General features: G+C 41.0%; 1 protein-coding gene across 28 annotated transcripts in view; it reads left to right on the forward strand.

Moving 5' to 3' along the window:
- ZBTB20 (zinc finger and BTB domain containing 20) overlaps window positions 1-22,248 on the forward strand; it is a 516,306-nt gene that overhangs the window by 367,768 nt on the left and 126,290 nt on the right. For all 28 annotated transcript variants that reach the window (XM_075765562.1, XM_075765621.1, XM_075765517.1 and 25 more), the window contains one exon: window positions 3,988-4,042. The gene's annotated coding sequence lies outside the window, so the exon portion shown is untranslated. The remainder of the gene's footprint in view (window positions 1-3,987; window positions 4,043-22,248) is intronic.

The following is a 22,248-nucleotide window of genomic DNA, read 5'->3' on the forward strand; positions in this document are numbered from 1 at the left end:
GCTGGCCATTAGCAGAGGGGACTTCAAAAAGCAAATGATAATTAGTATAGGTTTCAGTGAACCAAGTTTCCATCTGCTGCTAGTCACTGGATTTTGAGCTGCTCTCCTATTAAAGATTTGCATGTATTTTCCTGGATTCTCGATGGAAAGGACACTTAGGGGAAAAGGGTATAAATCAACAAATAACAATGTAACCTGCAGAAATATAAATCTATGTAGATTAATCCATGTTTCCTAAATTGCATACTAGATTGTAATTCAATCAAAGGGTAGGGGTCTTGTGACGTTTATGAACATTTATGGATAGTATGAGCGCTCAGATTAAATGTCAAACCTGGTATTCAGTTTAGAATCACGTATTATTGTTGTTCATTAATATATAAAAACAACAATTATATCCACTAAAATCCTCAATTTAATTTTGCTGTAATCTGTCTCTGCTGTGTCAGAGACGCAGCGCAGTCTCTCTGCCCCCTCAGATCGTTCACAGGGCTCCACTGAATTTCAGCTGTCTCTCCTCTTTCACCGCGTTCCCCCAGCATGGCACTGGCTCCGTTTGGCCCCCTCTGAAGGGAGGAATTCCCCAGTCCTCCCTGCTTAAAGCAGTTCATAATTTGCCTGCCTCTTGCCAGCCTAGGGGCCAAAGGCGTAATATTTCTCACCTTGGTAGCGCATTACATCAGAGAGATCCTAAATCACTTTGCAAAAATGGAGCAGAATCGCTGTCCCAATTTCCTGCTACGAAAAAGGCGCTTGAAGCAGGTTAACTCAAGCCATTTAGTGAATAAATTGTAAGAAGCAACTGAAAGCCAATTGCAAAAATTACTTTGGCACCTAAGATGTTAATTTCATTGAAAGTAAGTGGTGCTTAAGCTAACAAAGGTAAGATATTCTCAACTCCCCAGGTGGTTTACAGCAAAAATTTCACTGACTTCTAATGGACTTTGACGTGAATGCCTAAGTCACTTTTGAAAATTCTAGTTAGCCTCATAAATCGATTACCTGCTTATACATTGTAACTCACATGACTGAATTTCACCAGCTGAACTCCCCATAAATGGAAATTCTTCAGTGTTTAGGAACGTTATTCTCATTAAACTCAAGGGGGGATAGATTCCTAAATATCCTTAACATCTAGGCCTTGCTTGTCTCTTAGTCTTTGTGATTTAAATGGAATTTATTCAGGTAACAAAGATAGAGAAAGTGGGCAGAATCTGGCTGCAGTGGAGCAAGGGCAGGCTCAAGATTAGCCCCTGGCTATTCTGTCCAATGGCTGAAACAGCTTTCAAGTAATAATGATTAATTAACACTAGGAATTCAGTATGAAAAAGGTCAGCGGATTCCCTTTGTCCACCCCACCAAACAGAGCCATACTGGATTGAAAACAAATGACATAAATAAGTCTGCTTATAACACAGAGACCTGGGGAAAACGGTCAGCTTTCTTAGACTTCATTTTTATTATGCTATTATATAAGAGCATATCTTGAAGAATCTTCTGTGTTAATCTAATGTAATTAGGTTAAGTATGTCTCTAGTGACAAACAGCGCCATATGATAAAAAGTTTCACCCCAGCATTTTAACAGTTCAGGTTCTGCTCATGGTTTCAATTAAGTCAGCATGATCGCACAGGGCAGTGAGAACAGGATTTGGCCCACTTCTCTCCCGCATACGTGTTCTGCAGTTATCTAACCTGGAATGAATCATAGTTTCCTCAAACACATCTTGTTTTTCCAATACTTTACATGGAAAGTTTTGTTTTCATGTATTTTCTTTTGAACAAAACTGGTAATCAAGTGTGTCCAGACCAGTTGCGATCATTTAAACAATGTTGTGTTTCAGTTCTGGTGATTTGCCAGATTCTAGTTTGCAGCTTCTATTATATTGTGCCTATCTAAAATTACCCTGCGGTTTTAATTTGGTACGACAGTCTTGTTCACTTCTTACAGCAAATTTGACAGTAATGTTGGTGTAAGTCATTACTCAGCACATCCAGAGTCTCGGGCCATAATTTGTAGGATTCTTTGGCATCCCTGTCGTCAAAGTTGCTTGACGCTTTCCCTTAAGAGAACTTGTTTTATGTTGCTTATAGCAGAGCCAAACTCTAACCACTCAGCCTAAAATTTTCCATTCTGTGTTTTTTTTCCCCATGCCGGATGTCTCCTGCTTTTTTTTTTATTTTTTTTTTTTTAAACTCTGGGGCTCCACGGCACATTCTTTGGTTTAGACCTCTTTGTCTCAGGTTCTTCCGTGGTTCTTCCGTTTGCCTAAAACCCTGAAATAAACACTACTAACTACCAGCCGCTAACAGTCTGTAACATATAATCTATCGCAGATGAATCTATGGGCTTCATGGTTAAATCTTCAGGAAGAATGTAAAAGAAAAATAAGGGATGCATGCTTAGCAAAGGAGTTTTTTCCACCAGGAGAACTTCCCTGTTGAAGTTCATCAGAGTAATGGATTCTTGAAAGCGAGATAAATAGTAGCTCCACAGCCTGATCTTGCCCTTCCTTTCATCGTACGGCACTTCAGCTTTTCAGTCTGGGCAGAATCCATCCTATCATCTGTCTCATGCAAATCTTCCTTACATGTGAGCGGTCAGCTTCTTTAAAGAGAAATTTGCTGTAAAACAGGGCCTCTCTGGGTGGCCTATCCAAAGGATGCTATAAGCATCTTATTTGCTGCCCTGCAGTTTTTATGATTCTCTCTGCTGTTTGCTGTATTTCTTCTACCTCCCTTGCCGGATGACCAATCACTAGATATGCACACATGCTTTCTCTCACACTCTCCTGTACCAGGCCCATAATTCCCACAAATAATAGCTACAACTCTGAACGCTCTACCTGCCTTCCCTCTTTCTCTCTGGTGACAGCTCCTCACTTTTCCTTCACTATGTCAACTTAGGTTTGTATTTCTCTGAATATTTTTAATGGTTTCAAGGAATGATGGAGCTAATCTCTCCTTGTAACTGGACAGGAAACAGTAGGTGTCTTGACTTAAGTACTGGAGTACCCCCCCATGACTCCCATGGTCATTGTCCACCATGCTCCTGGTCCCCTGATGGCAATCCTTTGGAGAGTGCTGTTTGGTCTGACTACCTGAATTTCTTTCGGCTTGGTGAAGGGAAGCAGGGACAGGAGTGATATGCAGGTTTGAACATTTTGGGGGCATCTGACTTTGTTTTTCTGTGTCCAACAGAAGCATATCTTCTTGTTACAGTTCAGAGCATCAGGCTTTGATTCATTTTGTCTACTAACTTCATTCCAGGTTAATATGTTTTGGAAAAGGTATTGGTGATAAAGCTTAAATACTCCATAGTAGACTTTGGAAACTAGACCTGTAGTCTACCAAAAGTTTTCAATCCTTCAGCCATTCCACTTTGATGCGGCCATCATTTTTTTCTCAGGGGTCTCAGGGCAACAGATCTGTCAAGTCCAAAAGATACTGTGTTGACAGAAGGAACTAAGAAAACACAATTTTTTTTTTTGTGCAGCTATCAACCATAATGTAAGCATCCTGAGCCCTAATAATATGCCTAACCCCTCTTCTGTGAAGGTCAGGTTCAAGAAGACGAGTTCTGTTTCAGAGGCCTGTATCATCTGGCATGACTGCTAAGAAGGATGCCATTCAAATCTGGCAGTGTTTTTGTGATAAGAGCATTGGTCCATAGGAGCCACAAGCCTATTTCACGGAGGCTGTTGAACAGCCACCGGAGGATATTTAGTCTCTGCTGGCTTGGAATTATCCCAGGACTGAAAGGCTCCTCAGCCATTACCAGTTTTCTCAGCTACGTAGTTTTGGGGTCAGGTAATTTCAAAACTTCCAAGATTTATGCAGTCTGTGAATTTAAAACACTTTTTTTTTTCCTCTCTCCTGTGGGAACTGCTAGCATCTGTGAATTTCCTTGATCCTTGTTTTATATTGGTATCATTTAGTGTGTTTATTGTCACTTAATTTCCTTTTTTCTTTCTCCCATTTCTTCCCAGATCACTGACGATCAGTTTGCGGCCTTCCTCTGAAGGAACGCTTCCTGTCTCTTGTGTAAGTATTTGTAACAAATGTTTTGTACTTTTCATTGATATGAGTTGTGCATTTTGTTCAAGTTTCTTCTCACAAGCCCAGAGCCCTTGTGAACTTTTCTGTTGCTCCCTATGGCTACAAGACTCAGTACTGAGTCTTAGTCTAATGCAGCAGTCCAGGATTTTAATTCAGTGTTGACTTACAGGACTCAGACTTAGTTCAGTGACATTGTGTGATTGATGGATCCAGAATTTATATGTGCATTTCGGGATGACAATATGGAAGATTTCTGTTCTATTTGGAGATACATGTGTTGTGATGGGTATTGTGCTTCTGAGCTCTGATTCAGAATAAAGCATGTAGTATTCCACGCTGTGCAAGCGTAAAACGAGTACAGGAAACAGTCAACTAGCATTTCAGCCTGTCCTTGTGGCATGGAACCCCTCCTCATCCAGTCCTGTGTGCTGTCCTACCTAATACCGACCTACTCTTCTTATCTGGGTAGATTGAGTATGCAGTATTCTCTTTGACATCTAACAGTACTGGGATTCAAACTCTGTTAGTCGTTTCTTTGGAAAATGTTATGTAGGGTTCTTTTCTTGCCTGGTCTCATTCACCTGAGTTTGGCTGTTGCTATGTAAGTCGTCAATTCAGTGACTTTTTTAATTGAAAAAAATACTGTATTAATCCGGATAATTGTGTTTTTAAGACCTAGAACAGGAAGAATTAAAATTTTCATGGTTTAAGTTTTGCTTTTTCCTTTTTGGGGGGATAGGGGATGGTACTTTTGGGAGAGTTTGTTTGTTTTCATTTGGTTTTTAATGTTGCCAGGTTCTGACACGTGATGGTTTTGCGTATTTGGAACAAAAGCTTGCATTTTGCTGGGATTCCTTCATACGTATTGGCAGTGAAATCTAGTGTTTTTAAAACAATGATGCTTCTTGTTGTAATATAAAGGGAAATACAGTGCTACCACTTCATAATATTTACTATACTTAAGTAAAGACAGACCAAAGTTTTCCAAATGTCCACCAGCATTTTAAGCCACTGTTTTCGGATGTCCAAGTGGAGCTACTTAGTGAATGCCAAAAATAATGAGGACTTTTAAATTTAGATTTAGAACTCCATGTCCAAATATGCCTAGACTTTGTGTTACTTTAGATCTCTATTTTGCAATTTAAATTCATGTCTCCTACCCGTTCAGAGAGGAAAGTAGATGGCTGTTAAAGTGCTGCCTGGAATTTAAAAAACAACAAAAAAAGGCATAGCATAGTAAGAAAAATAGCGCTCTCATATTTGGGAGTGGAATTAAATTTATGTTCAAGTTGCGGTTTGATTGTTGGAGTTTCTTCAAAGGAATGCTAAAGTGCAAATGGACATTCATAATTTTTTCAGGTGCATGCTGAAACAATCAAAGAGGTTTCTTTTACTGATATGAGACCTAAAATATCTGACTTTTAACATTTAAAGTTGATTCGCTACTTGTGCGGTGCAGAAAGAAACGGCACACCTCCTTCTCCCCTGCCCTGCGGGCAGGAACGCGAGATATGCTGCAGTGACTGCGGAAGGTGGTATGACAATGCCAGCTACCAAGGAGATGTATTTGAGCTGACCTATCATGCCTGTGGTGTCCCCATATTTCTTTCCTTTCCCCTTTGCCTTTCATTATAAGGTGTCCCAAATCTGTAATTTACAACGTGGTGTTCCAGTTTTGCTCTGATATATTTGCTACAAATAAGTAGGAGTCTATGCGCGCGCATAGCTCCCTGTGGCGGTGTCAGGCCCGTGAGACGAGGGGAGCAGAGGCCCCCACAGAATGCAACATGGCTTACGTCTAATGTGACATTTATTTGACTCGGAAAGGCAATTGATTAAAGTCCCATCAGACCTTTGCCATCATGTATTATGTATTTATCCAGCAGGGGTGGTTCATAACGGCCCCTGACAAATCCTATTATTTTTGTTGCAGAACTTCATAATATCGATAAAAAGTGTTAATGATACTCAGGGACGTGAAGCACACACCGCTTATGTTAACACTTCCTGCAGCAGCGGCAAAATCATTTATGTCTGTGGCAGGGACCGCGTGCCTTCAACATTTGCACAAAGGCACCAATTTATTGTCGTTTTACCTCTGCAGCGCAAGTCAGCTTAGGTGGAAGCAACGAGCTGGCTTCATGGTAGGTAGGCATCTGGAAATCCAGAGCTGAAATCCCTCTCTGACAGTGCTTTGCTGTGTGACCATGCATAAGTCGCTTCCCATCTGTCTGCCTTTGTTTCTTGACCTGTAAAACTAGAGTCACACACTTTCTGGCTTCTTTAAGTCAGGGTTATTCCACAGCCAGGGGCTGCTTTGTGCTCCTCCGTTCCCAACTTAGCAAGCTCTGTAGGAGCCTCACTTTATTTCGAGTATGTGCATAAAGTTTGTGTTGTTTGTACTGGTTCTCTCCTTGCTCTCTGGAAGATAGGTCCTTCAGGTCACTGATAATCTGAATTCTTTTAGGTAACAGAAAAAGTAGAATTGGGACATTTTTACATGAGAATCTTTTAAAGGTACCTGTCAAGCATGTTTCTGATCTACAGATAATAACTGATTTGTTCTGCTCTCTGCCTCAGTACCCAGCACTGGGCTGTCTTCTCATATACCTACCCACAACTTGCCAATGATTCGGAGTAGTCTTCCTCCTCCTCCCCCAGGTTACACATGTGCCTGTCTGACTGTATAGCATCAAAGTTTTGGAGGTAGATGGGTTTCATGGATCTCTCCCCAAAATGATATTCCAGCTTAAGAGGAATACAATTAATCTCTGCTCCACTGGAATGTCCTCAGGAGTTTGAGAGAGGCAGGTGGATTCTTTGTCAAAAATCAGCCTTTTCGTGAAAGAAGAGTCTTCTAACCAGTCTTGGGCCTTTCTGTCACATTGGCAACAGCGTGTAGCAGTATCAACAATACTAAGGTGCTTTACAGTAAGATCGGTAGCTACAGTAGGATAAATAGCTACAGTAGGACACTTCTTTTACTTCCAGAGGACTACCCATTCAGATGGAACCCATATAATATTGAAGAGTTATCCACTGTTAGCTTTGGGAAGTGCAAATCAGAAATGCACCAAAGTGATCCTGATAAAAGAAGTTGCAGGACATATTAACCTAATTCCATGAACATCTGTCCATTTCCTTGAAATAGGCTTCTGATGTAACCGGGTTGTACTGAACTCCAGCATCATTCCTATTAGATTCAGCACTGATTCTAATCCTTGTTATTTGACATCCTGTTTAAAAAAAAAAAAAAAAAGAAATAAAAAAAGTGCCATTTATTCCTCAGCTTCATGAAGACGTATTCGGTCAAGTAACGATGACCTAAGGGAAGCTGAGCAGCATCTTACTGATCTCATCATAGTTATGAGAACCATCCATCATATGGTCAATGATTTGTATGTCAAAAGACACCCAGCAGTATTCCAGCCTGCCAGTTGCCAGCTTCTGAGAATAGTATTCACTTTATCAAACATGATGATGCTCAAATAGGCTTTGATATCTATGTATGTGTCCCTGCTGTTGGTACTTGTTCACCACCAAACTGTCATCTGTTAGCACTCTGAACCATCGGCGTGAAATAGCAACTAATTAGCACCGGCTGAATCCCTTTATTTGGTTAGTGTGCTTAATATTGTTTTGCAGATGAGGAACAACAACGATTGCTACATCAGAAACAGGGAGGAGGCATCTTTTCTCTTCTCAGGTTTCTTAAGCAGCTCTCCATTACTTCAGAGGAGGATAATAACCTCCAGGTCAAGCTTATTCATGAATCAAAAATGAACATTTGCAAAATGCCAAAAAAGTCTAGATGTAATAAGCCTTATGTTTACAACAGCTTTCAAGAGTTAGCATTTTTCAAGAATTATCATAATTAATGTAATAAATAGACATGCCAATTATGCAGAAGAAACAGTTGATCTGCTTCTGCAAATAAGGAGTTCTTGGAAGGGAATGGTCACCTACTCGGCAATCTGAGACAGGAAAGGAGTATTTTCCCACCAGCTTTTATCTGTCTCCTGAAGGAAGGGAATGTTCCAAAAAAAAGACAACCTGGTCAGAAGCCCTTTATTTGGCATTTGCAAATGAGAGAAATGGTGAAACAGGCTTGAAATAGCAGTGGAGCAGAAGTTCTGCTCTGATGTGTTTATAGAAATCAGGTATAACGGGGAATGCACCTCGGGATGGATGTTCTTGAACAAGTGCCACAACTTTAAGCTTTATTCTTTGTCTGAAGACATAACTATCAGATGGACTTCAGCAACAGATTTACATTAAAAAAAAAACTTATTTAAAACAAATCTGACAAAGGTAGTGGGTTTGTTCTAGAACATCTTTAATAAAAATAGATTCAATATCCAGAAAAACAGAGAAGTAGCCAGGTTAAAAAAAAAGTGCAAAATTTGATACTAGTTTTTCATTCAAGCATTAGTTTTAAGTGTTAACGTTCAAAATATTTAACAAATAATAATGGCTGCCCATAGCTGTGAAGTTTATGTGTGGATTATGACAGAGGCATGTATGCAACCTGCTTTCTAATTGCAGTACCTACAAGATATCCATGAAGTTGGATGAGATTGAATTTAAGATTGGCCAGCATGACAGCTGAAAATGTCACACCTTTCTGCCATTATGCTTACTAGAGATCTTTTTGTTCTGGGTTATTTTTCATCTAATTAGCATTATATAATGTATTGAGTGGTAGCCTTTTTTTGAAATATAACAGATTACAGCAGGGAAAAGAAAAGGACTTTAAACTAGGCAGTTCCAGGAGCATAACATTTTAGATTTAGCTAGAAAAAAGAAAGGGACGGAAAGAAAATGCAGTTGTTCAGTGTGCTTTTACCCCACACTGGCATAATTTAATGTATTTGGATGGAAAAGACCACCTTGCTGAATCAGTAGCAGCATTTCCTACAGCAGTTTGAACACCAACCATCAAAATATTGAGACAGTCCAGTTTGTTAGGTCTGAAATCACTGCGCAAAATGGCACAACTAGAGCGTAGGAGAGGTTTTCAGAATATTCCCTTTGCAGTTACGGTAAATTATCTTCCAACTTTGGCAAGCATGTTGCTATTCTACAGTTATATCACCAAATGTGTCTCTCTCTTTTCTGAAATATATTGTCAGTCCTTCTCCTTATGCAGAAATCCTCTGTGATGTACCCTGCTTTCACGTCATGTTGTATACCTGTCTCCACAAAATGTACACACCAGATACAAGGTTAAAATGGCACCAAGAGTGAGGAGCGCTGGAGGAGAGGTTACTGTAAAACCGGATATCCAGAAATAGGTGGTTTCCCAAAAGTCACCACTTGATCAAAAGATCATAGATTTGACTATTGAAACTGACGTTTGAAATACGAATGCTCACGGAGGTCTACACGCCAGACCATGTCTCCGTATTCATGCTGAATCTCTTAGGTATAGGACACCATGATTGAAAATGAGCTTGTAAGAGTATCTCCTCCATCTCCTTTTTTCTCTCTGCCTCTCCCACTTCAAAAAAGAAATGAAAGCCATCTGCCGTGTAGCTTAGCTGTGTGCCATGACACAGGCGTACATGTCAAAACATAGGTGGTTAGTCTTCAGGCCACGCTTCGTGAAGGCTGTTTTACCTCGTGGTGGGAATGGCAACTCTTAGACATAAAAGATTCACAGTGTATTAAGAAATAATGTTTTCTTCCTCTGAAGTTCTTGTTCACTGCTGCTTCTTTCCATCATTTTGGATAATATTATGCTGAATATGGTTCACAAATTCAGCCCCCCAGGTAATATTTTCATTTCATATGTTTGCATGCCCAAAATATTAGATTTTTGCACACCACTGAAGGCATGTGCTTTAGGATTTGAATAGATCTCACTCTTTCCCATTCTGTCATATTGAGTTTTAAGTTTAATAGAATAGCTGTATCAGTTTTCTGAATGCTGTTTTCTAATGTTTTAGCTTCTTAAGCATACGCTAAACAGCTTGATTTTTCAGAGGCAAAATTGGAGTCCCAGCTTCAAACAGCATACAATTTAAAGGTATTCATGCTTCACCCAGTCACCAAAGTAAGGATCAGTTGCAACATTTGGATCTGGATGTCTGTTTAAATTTCATATTCATCTGTGTTCACTTATCCTGGATGTCTGTAAAAGGGATTAATTGAATTTCACTTTTTGCAGTAAATCCACTCTTACATAAAAGACAAAAATTAATGTGTTACATTCTGGATGCTCTGCAATATGCACTGAAGGTTGTGAAGGAAACCTACTACGTGTGATCAGCATATAACCAACCCTGAAGAATGATGTGTTTCAGAAACCGTTTTTCAATTTTTGCACTTAACAAATCCTTCAAGTTTTGATTGTTACTGCAAATTTCTTGCGTGAATGTCTGTGCATGCTTAACGTGGTCTAGTTACGACACTAAATAATTAAATTCTGCCACAGAAGACTAAAACAAAAATGCAGCTTTTCTTCCAATGAACTTTAATGGAAAGGCAACAATTTTAGTCATTGAATTACCTGTAGAGTCAGGCATGCCTCAGGGAAGATTGTCAAAAATCCTGGTTTTTTTCTTAACTTGTTGAAAATATGCTGGCAGATCATTTCTTTTGGAGCCTGCAAATTAATCTCGCATCGATACCTTCTACTGTGACTTCTGCGGCACCATCTTCACCTTCCATCCCGGCATGGCCGTGTTTTGATGCACGTCATCTTGGTATATCCAGTGTGCCAGCGCAACACTGTTGCCTTGCTAGTGGTCAGCCCAGTTTGTCCTATGAAGAAATTCACAAAATGTCATAGCCTGAATAGATCAAGAAAAGCACATAACATGTTCAGGGAGAAGTGACGCTTTTGTAAGTCTTTCTGTTCACCAAGTACTTCTCCTCCGTATCTTATTCCAGCCTCATTTTGTTGGGAGGCGGGGTCCAGCATTCAAATGAGATCTAAGGCATTCAGCAAGCAGATTGGGAGATGAATGGGCATCCTATTCTGGGAATAAGAATATTTTAAAAGCACAAAAGTGAACTAGATATTTAGTTCAACTGTACAAGTAAACTGCTGAGAGAGTTGTAGCATCTTTGAACTACCTAAAGGACAGAACCATAAAAATAACATGGAAACATTACGGGTGAATGAGGCCTAAGTATTGTTAATGAGCAATTTCTTGAAGTTGATTGATCCTCTTATGGCTGTTAAGCATGCTCCCACTTTTTGCCACTCTACAACCCCTCCCTTTGAGTGGCCTCATAATAAGAAATGTTGCCCACTCCCCCCAAATCTTATTAGTTAGAAAATGCTATTTTGTTTAACTAAAAAATTGTGGAAATACAGCCTTCACCTCGCCCAGCAATTCTTTTTCCTCCACTTCTCCATCTCCCCTTCAGGTAAGCATTTGCTCACCTTACAGTCCTTTCGCAAATCTTCATCTTAAGTCGTCATTTCCCTTGTGATACTGTATCAAATGCTGTACTGATAGATTAAATTTACTGCATTTCCTTTGTCTGGATAATCAGTTGTCTTATCAAAGAAAGTTATCAGGTTAGTCTACTACAGTCTACCTTTGGCAAACTCATGTTGTGTTTTATCCCATTTTCCATTTACCTGCGTGTGTGTCTCATTATTTTCGCCTTCAACGTTTGCTGCGCTCGTGCTATTGAAGCTCCTGGTGTTACGTCAACATCAAAGAGGTGTAAGTGAGATCAGAATCAGTTTCAATGCGCTGTAGCACAGCCTTGCAAAAGCGTATTCATTCTCATGCCTGCAAAGTGTTAAGTTCTCATCCAACAGACAAATAAAATATCGTTTATTATTTTTCATTGTCATTATAGCAAAGGGCAGGTGAGCTGATTTTGAGCCTTGGCTGGTGAATGTTTGCGATGATTTGCAAAAAGGTTTCTAGAGATAGAATCAGAGACATCTACCTGCACATGAGAGTGCTTGGGCACTTGCATTAGCAAAACCTTAATGTATGTATCAGTAATGAAAATCTTAATTAAGAACGCTGCATCATTGTCCGTGAACACTCTTTCTTTCTCTGTGTGTGAAGTCCTTTGTGTATTGCAGCATCTACCTGGTCCAGACAGACAGAGCCCTTGAAGAGTGTCTGGCAGATCTTCTCTTGATTATTAACAACTAGCAAATGGCAAACTCTTACTCTTCTTTTGTCTCCACACCGATGCTCAGAATAGCAGAGCATACAGCAAAACTTACAGCTTGTTAGGATTTTCCTATTGCTTTTTCCACTTCGTTATTATATCGGTGGGATTCAAAATCCTGTAGCATTGATTAGAACTGAATTATGTAGCTTAGAGTTGCCAAAATGTGCACAGACACCTATTTACCCAAAAGTATACCTTTCCCTTGAGAAACAATGCACTTACCTAGGCCATGTTCTGTATGCACCAAAAGTGTGCTAATGGGATGTGAAGACTGAGATTTTAACCTCCCTAAACTCAGGAAATTTAGAGTTAAGGTTCCCACAGCAACCTTACCTCTGCCTCCTTCTTACAGTAGGGTCTCTTACCGTATGATCCCTAGCTTGTGCTTACCAAGGCAGGATAGTACAGAGAGAAGACAGTGTGATGGGTAGGATCTGCGGAGTTTTTTCCCCTGTAGTTATATTCCAGCGACATTTTGTTTGTTGAGCACCACCTATATGTTTGATGTGGTTTGGAACACATTCAGAAACCCTCTCAAATTATTGGACATACAAGTGAGTTATAGGTGTTATAGGCTGATAAAAGCACAGACAGTGTACGGTGAGGAAGGGCGTATGCATGCACACACGCGTGCACCCATGCATTTCTCTGTGTGAAAGCCCATTAGAGTTGTGTCTTTTGCTTTTAAATGAGCCAGACTCACTGTCATGTCACTGACATAGTTTCTGTGGACTCACACCTGAATAGTAGGAGAATATGTCCCAGAAAAGGCAAGAGCAGGAGGTACTGCTGTTTACTTTGAATGAGAAACAGCTATGGAGTCTCTTCTGTCTGCACAAATCAGCAGAGTTGAGCCTCTTGCAGAAATCTACACATGCAGTGACTTTCCTTTTGCAGACCTGTTGCATCTTTAGAAAGAGTTCCTCCAGCCTGGCAGAGGAGTTCTTGCTGAGGCCAGTGGTTCATGCAAGGCATAAAAGCCACGTATGCCTTTATATCATCATATAAAAAAATAGTTCTGAGAGCGAAACCCATGTAATCCAATAATCAATCAGACTGCAGCTCCTGTTTCAGCCACCACTAATGTTCTCAAACCCGACACTTACTCCACTAAGACATTAAAACCTGAAATACTCCAGATTAAACAAAATGTTTACATTGAGCACATGACTGATTCTTATCTGCTTGGTATCATATCAGTGCATTTCTCTCTAGGCACAATATAAGTGAGGAATCATCTCCAGTCTGATCTGATGCCATTCGATACCAAAATGCAATGACACAATAAAACTATAGAAGTATGCAATGGCAAATTTAATTCAGAATCTTTATGGAAAGCTATTGCCATCACAATGGAGCGCCACGTGTTGCAGGCAAGGCAGAAGGATATGGTTGTCCTTGTCCCACCTTAAGTACCAGTTCAAAGTTTTTTTGAGAGTACATAATCATAGGTCTGTACTGGTAGCTGAAGCATGATCTTGAAAGCAGATCGTGCCACCTACACGTTTTCTGACCTTATTGCCAGAGATTAGCCCACCAACTGTTAAAACTCAGGGGAAGTAGCCTCGGCTTGGAGAGAGCAGCCTTGAGCCACCCACCAACAGACAGGACTGAGCAGCGCGTGGGTCCAGCCATTGCCATTCTCTCCAAAGTGCACGAGGTGGAGCTGGCCCTTGTGAAAACACCAGGCCAGACCTTTAGCCGTGCTCCTCAAGAGTGCATGTCTGTATGCAGGGTCTGAGCCTGCTGCCGGTGTAAACAGTGTCCCCCAGTCCTCCCTGTTACAGCTCAGTCACAGATTGCAAGAAGAGTGTCTGGTTTTCTTTTTTTTTTTCTTACTGGTCATTTACACAACTGAGTGTCTACAGTTAGGAAACTGTAGCTCAGTGTCTGGGAGAATCTTTCAGAAAATAAAGATATTTTAATATGGTAATAACCTTGTTATTTCCAAACCAAATGGTTTCAAACATGGCAGTGCTGCTACTTCTCTTTCAGGACTATGTACGTGTCAAGTTTGATGTTTTAAAACAAAGCTGTGTTATAATTATACAAGCGTGTTTAAGAAAAAAAGGCTTATGGAAAACTTAACAGCTGGAAACTGTTTTTTACATACTTGGATGACTCAAAAACAGCTGAATGGGTTTTTGCAAAGCTTTACCAAAAATGTCATTTCTGGATTGAGACAAGGCATGAGAAATATCTGCTGAAAAGGTAACAGTTTCAGAAAGGTATAAGCAACTATAGACAGAGATTATTTAATTCATCAACTTCCACTATACAGCCGTTAATGTAATGCTATAAAAATAAAAGAATTCATATTTACATAGTTTTTCAAAGATTTCAAAGATCTGTGCTAGACTTTAAGGAACTAGGCTTTGTAGCTGTGAGTTAATCAAATATTAATATTTATATTTCATTGAAATATCACATATCCAAACAGGAAAACAAAGACACAGAGAAAGGTACAGGGCTTGCCAGAGTTTACACAGAAAGCGAAGATGACCACGTTTAGCACCCGTGCCTTGGGGACGACTCAGCCTGCGCAGGGCGGCTGTGCTCACGGGCACACTCGGCATCGGGGAGCTCCCGGGTCGCCCCTCTCTCTGACTCTCGTTTCAGGCGCACCCAGCTGGCAGGTGAAGAGCCTAGGTCGAACCCATGCGCTGGGCTCAGGTACCCAGCTCCCTTCTTTCTGTCTCCCACTTCATTTCCAAAGGCAAAGTCTGCCAAACGCTGCATGCTGTGATCGTGAAGCTTGACTACATTGAAGTATCGCCCCCAGTTACAAGCGTGCGCACACTCCTCCTTCTCCCGAGGACTGTCACCGTGAGAGAGCTGTCACTGGAGACCTATTCTGGGGTCTTATTCAGGGAATGGTCCAATCTGTAAGTCGGTAACAATCATTTCACTGTTTGAGACCTCAGTCAGTGAATAAATACGATTTTACTGCTGCTTGGTTTGGATGTTGAGCTGTATTGGAGGAAACTGCTCTTCTTTCATACTGAATTTTGTTTCAGGGTGGTGTGTGTGAAAAATAACACAAATAGGAGTATTTTTGGATGATCATACTGAACAGTCAGCAAGAAGAAAAGTACAGTATGGTGAAGGGAAATCTGTTTGTAGTAAAAGCAATATGAGCTTGTGGTTTGCTAAAGGGGCCGGTACATGAGTTTTCACTTTAACCCTAACCGTAAAACTCCCTCCGATGCTGAGGAAATCACTTGATCTCCTGTCGTTGCACCTCAGTTTCTTCCTCTCTATATTAGTGGTAATCATGACCTGGCTTACCAGAATACCGTTCCTCTGGAAGTTCAGTGATTATCAGAGGTTTTGTAGAGATGCTTTTCTAGCCTAACAAGCCCACTCCTTGTCAACGTTCAGAGTGCCATTGTCTTACTTTCCCAATTAAACGGGCTTTTATGGCTTTGACTCCTTTTAGCTCAGCAGAACCGTCGATTCTGGGAGGGAGAGCAAGACTTGGCGCTGCATTATGCCGGAGATTTTCAGTAGCAACCCGAGGTTAAGAATTCAGTGCTGGTATTTCAGTGGGACATAAATATCATTTCATTTTCTAAGCACAGCTGATCTGAGCTCCTTGAGAAATGGTAATCATGAGACAGACTTCAGCTTGCTGTTTTTGCAGGCACATTTGCAGTAGCCCCAGATTTAGCTAGATTTAATCTGTGCACCTAAACTATGGATTCACATTAAGAAAAAACTTGAATTTAGCCAGCTAGGAACACCTAACTCCACAAATTCCCTCGACCCAGCAGGGTGCCGTCGATCTTTTCTCAGCTTTTCAAAAGCTCTGACTGCGTGCCCTACAATTGACCATCTTGCTCACAAAGGGCCCCAGTTTTGTTTTCCCTTTCTCATTTCCCCCTTTGAGTGTTGCCAGTGGTTCTCACAAGAAGCTGTCCTTGTACTCCTCCCGAACCCAAAACCACAGCTTACACCAGTCTTTAACTGGGCAATAGAAGGAAAGGACGCTCTTTGCATTTTGCTCGCAGCTTCTCTTCCTCTGCATCGCAAATAATTTTCTGATCCAAAACTTCTCCACTATTGCGTTTTAGCGATTCTCATACCTAAACCAATTCAAATGCTGAGCCATATTGTTAGGCAGCTCTCTCCTCCCTGTACTTATATATCCTACGCACTGGGAAATGCCAGGTTCGTGGATCTTTTTATCAGAGCTCATCAGTTCTTGCTTTCCTGAGTCATCTTTTAGATTGTATGATTTTTAAATATTTGTTGACTAGAGGATGATATGTTGAGATGACTGGATAGAGAAAAGAGGAGAAGGGACAATCAAAGGCAGAAGTCAGCGAGTTGGCTAGTCTGTTGGAGATAAATCCTTCCCTGGAGAAAGAGTTACATCCTCTAAGGCCCAGGGCAGTTTGAGTATAACAAAGTTGCAGGCTGGCAAATTCTCTACTTTGCTGCTAACTATTATGAACAGAACTTTAAAAACCCACAACAGACCTTGAAATGAAATAGTATTTCAACTCTGACTGAAGTAGGAGAAACAAGCTAAAACCTAGTAAGCAGTCTTAGAAAGAAAGTATTTCTCATTATAGTCCATACAAGAATTGGCATCATTTAAATAGCCCAAGTGCATATGGGAGGCATTTAGGAAGCAACAGAAACTTTGCAGCATCCTCTTTGCTCCCACTGCCCTCCAGCAGGCTTTTGTTCTTCAGCATAGCTGCCTTTGCCGGACTGCATCTTGAGCTGTCGCCAGTTTTGGCTGAAGGTTTTCAGGCTTTGTCAGGAGCGACTGAAAAAAAGGTATGGGGATAAAACAATGAAAATTTTCGTTTTCTTGCCTAATTGAAACGGCAACATCGGTTTGGCTGTTTTGGAGCGAGAGGCATGGCAGAAAGTACAGCCTCTTCATTTTAAACAACAGAACTGTTTTACAACCCACTTTGCGCAAATAGAGCCGTGGAGGTAGGCAGGACGGCTTGTGAGAGAAACAGGCTGCAAAGAGAAGCAATGCATTCTCCACCTTAACAACAATATGACCCTTTGATACTATATATGCCCAAAGTTTTGTTCAGCTTGCACAGCAAGGTTATGCTGCCTATGTATTTACAGCCCACCTGCATGCACGTGCTATTCGTGAACCTTTCCCTCAGCCCATTTACAGTTTGCCCGGGGATTTAGCAGAGTTTAGCAATCTCAGAGAAGTCTGGCTTGTCAGATGTAGCGTTAAATGAAATTGGTTTGTATTGCAACAGGATTGGTGGGAGGATCAAAGTCTTGGTATAAAATAAAAGGAGTTATTTGGCTTCTGTGTGCTGAAGTGTTTCTGTTTCCCTCCGTTTTTTCATTAGTATATTAATCTTAAGCTATTAAGTTCTCCAGCAGCAAGCAAAATATTGTTCTAGAATGGTTACTAAAGAGAGGATTGGCTCTTCAGTTACAGCGAGAAGGGGTGCATGGTACTTGTACGAAGGGTCTCGGAAACTGGGAGGGTTTAAAGTTGATCAACATTTCATTTTAAAATCACAGAGGCATGCACCTAGACAACACGATATATCTGATACTTACCCTGAAAAGCCTGTGGTCAGCTAGAAATTTGGCAGATTGTCTCTCAGGGCAGGAAGTAATTCGGGTTTACAAATTTCAAAGCCAAAATCTGTTTTAGTATTTCTTAAATGTCAAAACAACCCTCTGACCTTGAAAATTACTTTCTCTGTATACTTTTTGTGCTTTTAAGTAGAAAACAGGCCTTTTTCTTAGTGAAACATTGTAGCCTGTTAGTCATCAAATCTGAGAATTTAGAGAAGGAAAAGTGACGTTAACTCATCTTTTCTTTCCCTTTGCCAGTGCAAGAACGGGCGTCATTCATATCAATGGCAGCTGGAGGGAAAAAGACTTGCTAACCTTTAGCTATACTTCCAGTTTATTTCCATAATATACACTGCATCTTCTCAACTGCTCAGTCCTCCGTCTGCGGCATTTCAGACCTAATAATAATAATAATACGTGGGAGGACAAGTTTCTCTGCTGTGTATCAGAAGTGACCTCCAGTGTCTCCATTTTGGTCTGTCCCCATCTAAGCACTGCAGGAAGGTAAAGGCCGTATGTTGCACAGGTCTGTAACCCAAACTGATCATTCCTGACCCTTAATATAATTGGTTTAACTTAAATATGACAGTTGAGCAGCCCATTTATTTGACATATCTCCGATATTCTCCTTTTCTGTGAAGTTGTTATGCCACTTCTGAATGTTTGGTGGGTTTCTCTCCTCTGAAGATATGGCGTGCCTTCATTCACCTGGTCCCAGGTGCTGCTGCTCTACACTAAAGCGACTTCAGATCCTTTTGGTTCCGATATTATGAACTTCAAAACTTCTTACGGAGTGAGCTCTGGGCCTCTTCTGCCTCAGTTATCCATAATGTCTAATGTTACGGCATTCTCCAAGACTTTCTGCCTGAGGAACTGCAATTACTATGTAATTGTGAATGACAACTTTCCCTTGATTTCTGTGACCGGGGAGGTGATATTTTCAGCACTTAGCTGCAGGGGAAACTGAGGCACGGGATGAATCACTTCTTGATTTAACAGAGCACCTGAGCACAAATTTCTTTTCAATTTAAGGGTAATTTTAAGAGATTTTTCTGAGAAATCATTTGAAATGCCTGCCTCAAGTAGTCTGTTGAAAAGCATTTTAAAAAGAACTGTGTGGTCTTTATTTCAACTTTATTGATTAATTAGGTACCGTTGTTACGTAGAGATGGGGAAACTGAGGCACAGTATTTGCTTAAGGTCGTACAACTTGAGAGCTGATGCTCACAGAGTTCAGCAGCTTTCTCTTCATAGTCTTTTGTGGTTGCATTCCTTCCTTTCTCCCTGTGGTTGATCATTTAAAAGATTGAACAAGGCTCTTTGGAGAAGAAATTAAATTTGGAGGTGTTGGCTGTAGTGTTCCAAGGTGATGGTTATTCATCCAGTTTACAATGTAGCATTATAAATTATTAAGTATATTAAAATGTTAAAAAGTAATACCTGCTCAGTGATCTGCCAACTTAATATAGAGCAAACACCTACTACTCATCTGTAGTTAAATTATTTAATCTAGAACTAATCTACTGTTCAAACCAGTTTCATAAATGAAATAGTTCTATCACTGAAAGTAATTAATTGTTCAAACCCATAGGGCTAAATCCAGCAGTGACCTAAAGGATAGGAGAGAATTACATGTCGGACACAAGCACGGGAAAATAAGCAACAAAATAGTATATGTTGCCCCGGTTCTCTCTTATCCCAGCCAGTATTGCGCACTTTTGTTGGTAGGGCTTTTTGCTGTGCTGGCTTTGCCCCCCACTTCCTCCCTCCAGCATCTGAGTTCCAGCACTTTTATGACCATCTCACAGGGAAAGCTGGTAGAGGTTTGCATCCGTTTACACCCATTCTGCAACCTGGCATGGGGCTTGGGCCGTGGCTGGTCCGGCTGAAGCACTTGGCTTGGTAGGGCTGACCCTGCGTCCCGGGGGGGAGCTGCCTGCCAGAGCACTCCCAGTGACCTCAGTTGAATTGCTACCGATTCACCCTGATGTTAATACGAGCAGATCTCAGGCCAGGAGACCTCGGAGGTGAAGTGCTTCCAGCATCCCATTTCAGGAAAAATAGCGAGCCCCTTTGAAGAACAAAAAAAAATAATCTTTTTTTTTTTTTTCTCTCTCCGAACGCCTCCACAGAACAACATGGGGGAAAGGAGGAGAAGAGCAAATATTCAACAGGAAATTTTTTCTTCAACCTTCTTGGAGAAAAAAAATTCCCCCACAAATCAAAACAAGATGGAGCCCTGGAGCCCCACCTGCTGACTCGAGGAAGCCGAGAGAAGAAAGGGAAGATGCCTGGTCCCGTGCCAAGCGTTCAGTGCTGGGCTTGTAGCGCTCTGATGTGGCACTTAAAGCTCACGGGGACCTGGAGCCAGCGTTACAAATGCAACAAAAACTCTCATGAAAACGAGCCTCTTAACAGCGTGTTGAGCTGGTCTGCCATGGCCTCAGGAAACCCCCCTGGCTAGACAGGGCCTTTTTATCCACTACATTGCTCTGACTCAAAGAGAAATCTCACGGTAACCTCCTTGACCAGAAACAGAGCATGCATATAGTCTGCAGCATAGGGCTTTGCAGTTTCCTTGTTTTCAGTTAATCGTTTCCCACCTCCCGCCCTTTCTTTGCTGTCCCATTCCATGTGGGGCCCAATGCTGCAAGCACGTGGCGCGTCCTCGGTCATTGGGCTTCCCGCCATCCTTCCTTTGTGGTCAGATCCTTAGCTGATGTAAACTGGCCGAGGGCCACTGATTTGAGTAGGGATTTTCACTGGTTGAACATTTGGCCCTTTGATTCCCAGAGAACTACTCGTTTTTAATAGCGCCGTGACTGACGCTACTTGCTTTCAGGCTCAGGACCATCTACAGGCGAATGCTTGCGTATTAATTACAACAAAGAGCAAATCTACTTGACATTTGATTTTGTTTTTCTTGTTTCCTTGCAAGCTTGAAAATGAGCTGCTTTTGCCAAAAAAAAAAAAAAATCAAAATGCATTTCACACCTTTTTTTTTTAAACTTGAAGTAGGCCCCTTGAAAAAACTGACATGTTAAACACCAGCAAGAAAATGATTATTTGGACATATGGCTCCTCTTCCTGAACTTTGCAGAGAGGTTAGATAACGCTCTTTCACATCTTAAAAGACTAGACTCCTGCTACATTACTAACATATTCTTATGTAATAATCCAGCACTGATGATACTTTATCCAGTCCCAGTGATGTAAGACTCATTTATGGTTTGGTCAGTTATGAGGGATTTGTTTTTTCACAGATTATCTTCTAATTTGTTCTTTTTCATTACTCTGTCCTGAAGCAGAGTAGAGAATAGAGTAAAATCACACACAAAAATATCTTGTGGCTCTGTCTTTCAGCAGGGTTTTGCACTGTATGGATTGTCTCTATGAAACATTGCATGTTTAATGTAGAAGTAAAAACAAATTTTAAAACCCCACTCTTAAATGAAGACAAACTAATCTGAACCCATCCATTTAGTTTTCAGATAAGGCTGTTTCATAAAGCAAAAAATTTGTAAGAATTAAAATAAAGGTGTCAAACCATCTGAAATATTGAAATTTCACAGAAAGATTGTCATTAGCTTTGTCACAGCTGATGTTAGCAGTCATGTAAGGTCTGCAGGTACTTGCGGAATGCGTAGTCATGTAGGAGAGCTGGCCAGGAAACAGGAATGCCCCATGGTGAAGACATTGGAAATTTTGGAGTATGAGAATGAAACTTAATGAAACTTCTTCATAAAGAAACAAGTTTTCAAAAGACCCACCTCAGCAGAGCTAATGGCTCAAGGGCTAGGACTCCTCGACTGGGTGAGGGAGCGTGGGAGTCTGTTCCCTTCCAGGTCTCCCTCATCACACCCTAATCATCAGGCTCCAGCATCTGCCTCTTTCTCCGACTTGAACTAGAGTTTCTATCCTGGACCCAAGAAACTCCCGTAACCAGCTTTTCATGAAAAATTATGTTTACCACAAGTTGTTTCACGTTCAGTGACAGAACTCTGCAATGGAAAACTGTGGAATCACAGAATCCTAGAATAACAAAAATCAGAAATTACCTCCTTAAGTCTTCTGGGTCCAGCCCTCATCCCTGCTCAAAGCAGAGCCAGTGAGGATCAGGAGTCTTTTTTAACCAGCTTGTTCATGTGTGCATCTGTGTCCTTCTGTGTACCCGTTTTATAAGTACTTATATCCTGCTGCACATTTTTTCAATAACTGTGTTTTTGAAAGTTGAGATTTTTAGAACAATTTTAGATTCTGTCATTGATAAGCAGAAACTCTTGATCAGAAGCTGTCCTGCACAGGAATGAATGTACAGCTGTACGGCCACTGTACCTGATTCTTGCTGTGCCTGGTTCTTTTCCTTTAATTGCAAGACCACTTTGTTTAGTGACAGTGGGTTGCAGGGGCTTAAATATGTCCCCTAATTCCTGAAATAATACTGTAACTGAGGACTGACATTGACT

The sequence above is a fragment of the Balearica regulorum genome, chromosome 1 (assembly GCF_011004875.1).
Source record: "Balearica regulorum gibbericeps isolate bBalReg1 chromosome 1, bBalReg1.pri, whole genome shotgun sequence".
NCBI lineage: Eukaryota > Metazoa > Chordata > Aves > Gruiformes > Gruidae > Balearica > Balearica regulorum.